Here is a 3,698-nt window from a genome sequence, read left to right as displayed (position 1 = left end):
TACCCGAGGTAAGAACCCGAAGATCACCTTTTCCATGACGATACTAGCAAAGAGACCACTCGTTGGTGACAATCCCTCATGATGTACATCACACATATCAGCTACGAGGGCACACAATGATGTGCTCAGTGTCTATGAAAACAGCCCATGGTCATCCTTTCTTGGCACGACCCCGTCTCGAGAGTGACCACGTCACTTCCGCCACTAGTAATGTGGGCTCTCTACTAGCACCGACCACAGTAATCAACAAAGCCCCATCCCATGAGGGGTATTGTGCTTGTACATCTAAGGTTGGGACGGTCATCAAATCTTAAACCTAATCTGGTTTTTAGAAACCACTCACACAACTAGGCTCGGTGTTCCACTCCCTTATCAAGTGGTTACCAAGATCAACACATCACCCAGTGGGGTTTTCGTAAAACATTTGAAATCATCTGCTTTTACCGTATCCCTGCGTGTACCCAATCCCATGCGTAGCACTACTAGCAACCTAACTACACCGCACCCGCATAACCCTTATAGGTAGGTAGGGTTATGCCCAAGTGCAAGTGTCATCATGAAACTATCGGGAACACCTCACCAAGGTAGTTACCTATTCAACATGGCCTTATGCATCGTAATAAAATGCTAAACATGACATGCATGAAAGTATTCTCTTAGACATGGTCAAGGAGATGATTGCCTTCCTCAATGAATTCTCCAAGGTCTTCCAATTCTTCTAGTTCAAGTCCCTCATCAGCAATGCAATCTATCATCGATGTATAAATGGGCAAAAATAAGCACTCAACCAAAAACGGAGAAAATAATCTACTCAGAAAAATGTCACACCATTTTTGTAAAATACTAGGATAAGTATAGGTTCTGCAAAAAATATTGGGTTTTTTTGGACTGTAACAAGTTGCAGAGACTATTTTAACATAGTGCTAAAATGTATAAAACTGGGTTTTAAAATAAAATAGTGCAAGCACCCTATTCTAAAAATTTGACAAGTGGGACCCTAAAATACTATATAATATTACAAGATTTGTGATGGAGGAATATTTGAGTTTGGACAAATATTCAAACCTAGGGAATTTTTGAAAGACTCTAGAAAACAAATAAAAAAGAAAGGCAACTAATCCCCCGGGCCCAACCGGCTCGGCACAGCTCGCCCATAGGGGAATCAGCCCGCGCCAGGCAACCACATCGAGTTTGGACAAATATTCAAACCTGACCAGTGCGCTCCAGCGGATAGTGAAAGAGTGAGAGAGCGAGGAGGATGACACGCAGGCCCCTGCTAAGGTCATCTTCAACCTATCGACAGGAGTTAGGGCGAGCTCACTGGCAGCAAGAGAAGGCATGGTTGGTTCTGGTGATGACGGAAATGGAAGCAGTGTCATCCCGCTGTTGGATGGGTGGTGGAGGGAGGTGCTCAGGTGCAGCGAGTCGCTGACGGCGAGGTTCCATGGCGGAGGCGCTTCAGGAGGGTGGTCGTTGAGGCCGAATCCTACAACAAAAACCAGGGGAGAGGGGGAGAATCATCAAGAAGTTGTCGCGGTTCCAATGGAGAAGAAAGGACAGCCGGAGCGGCCCTATACCCGAGGATTATCAAAATTCTGATGCGGTGGATCCGGAGTTTGGTCTCGAGATTGGGAGCCTCTGGCAAGGAGTGGGTGGTTTAGGAGTGCGATTAGGAGTAGCATTAGTTCAAAGGGAGGGAGAGGGAGACTCGGGGTAGTGTTTTATAGTGGGGGCATAGTTCACCGGAAGCTCGTGCATCCGCGAGACCGTGGCGACGACCAGGGGAGGAGAGGGGACTTGGGGATGTTGAAAGTGCGTTATATCGACTAGAGGGGGTGAATAGGAGATTTTTACAATTTCATCACTGAGGAAATTCCTAGTGAGGAAAGTCCTCAGTCATGAACCGAGTGTAGTGGAAATAGAACCAAATCAGGAGCGCAAAAACGTCTACTGCTAAGTACTCGGCAAGATTTCAGAGATTAGGTTTGCGCAGGTCACGAATATAGGATAAGCAGGTGAAGATTAACTCAGGTGAAGAATTTGAGGTTGAGGAAATTCAGAGAATGTCTTTAGTCAAATTCTTCAAATAGTACAGATGAAAGTCTTCAACATACAATTGAGGAAATGAGAGAGTTGAAGAAATAGAACCGGTAGCTTGATGAAGACAGTTGTTGATGACCCAGTTCCAACAGTTGTGATAGTTGTACGTGTGATTTGGAGTGGCTTGGTATTGAAACAAAGGACACACAATCCCTACCGTATTCTCCTTGAGCTAAGGACACACAGTCCTCGTGCCAACACTCATGGTAAGTCTTCAGGGCAGACTTCCAAATCCTCACAAACTCGGTCAATCGGCGATCCACAATTGACTGTTGGATTCTCTAGACCATGACGACTAGTCATCTGGAGATGCACAATCCTCAAAGGTAACAAGCGTCGGTTCCACACAGGAATAACTTCTTTAGTGATGCTCAGTGACTTGGGTTTTGGTTTGGGTTTGGTGTTTGGGGTATTTGCTCACTTGATGATTGTCACACAAATGTCTGGGGAATTTGGGTTTCTCTAAATGACTAGTATCAGTTTCTCTAGGAGCAGCCAACCAGCTAGTGGTTGTGGGGGCGGCTATTTATAGCTTGGGAGCAACCTGACATGATTTTACATAAACGCCCTTTAATAATATGACCGTTGGGTGGATAAGATCTCTGACAGGTGGCACATGGCACGGTAACGGTCGGAACTTTCAAATGTGAAAGTCCTCATGTCTCTCATATTCCTCACTTTGAGGCTTTGGAAGATGTAGGTATGGGTTGAGCATCATGAGGAAATGTGTTCCATAGTTTTACCTCGACCCCCTTTAACAGTACGGTGTTCCTATGACTCAAGTATAAAGACAATGAAACGGAAAGAGTAAATCTTCAAGCTTCAAAGTCTTCAGTGTATTTTCTTCAAGACACACCGAATTCCTCATCTTCAATTTCTTCATGAGGAATATCAATTTCTTTGCAATTTATTGGCGATCAATGTCTTGAAGGAATGACCAAAGTCTTCACTCGAAGACATACATTTTTAGGGGTCGATCTTCATCGAATAACTCAAACTCCTCAGCGACTTATAGAGCCTCTTTACACTCACAAACATATCAGTCTCCTAACCTATAATTCTTCAAACCACCAAAATCACTAAGGGCCACTAGACGCACTTACAATCTCCCCCTTTTTGGTGGTTGATGACAAGTAGGTTAAGTTTTGAACGGGGATAATAATATGAAATGTAAGTACTGAGTTTGAGGAATTTTAAATCAAGATACAGAGAAACTCCCCCTAAAGATGTGCATGTTTTGAGGAATTTGCTTTTAACAACAGATGCACACTGATGATATATATCATGGAGATCTCCCCCTGCATCTTGTAATTCATGCATGCATTTGACATATAGTATGAGTAATTTTAAATGCATGATGACAAATGGTGTCTGACGAATTTCAGAATGCATACATTAATTAACTTGAGGAATAATCATGCGAAGAAAAAGTTCAAAAGTGTCAGAACACCATAGGGCATAAGCCATAGGGCTTAAGTTACAACTCATTACATCAAAAACTTTAGAGGAATCAAGAGTTTGTAACTTAATAATGTTTATAAGCCCATAAATTAATCCCGCTTGAAGACTAACTCTCAGATTTCTCCCCGAAGTGACAA

The sequence above is a fragment of the Hordeum vulgare genome, chromosome 4H (genome assembly GCF_904849725.1).
Source record: "Hordeum vulgare subsp. vulgare chromosome 4H, MorexV3_pseudomolecules_assembly, whole genome shotgun sequence".
NCBI classification, from domain to species: domain Eukaryota; kingdom Viridiplantae; phylum Streptophyta; class Magnoliopsida; order Poales; family Poaceae; genus Hordeum; species Hordeum vulgare.
This window is presented reverse-complemented; position numbering follows the sequence as displayed.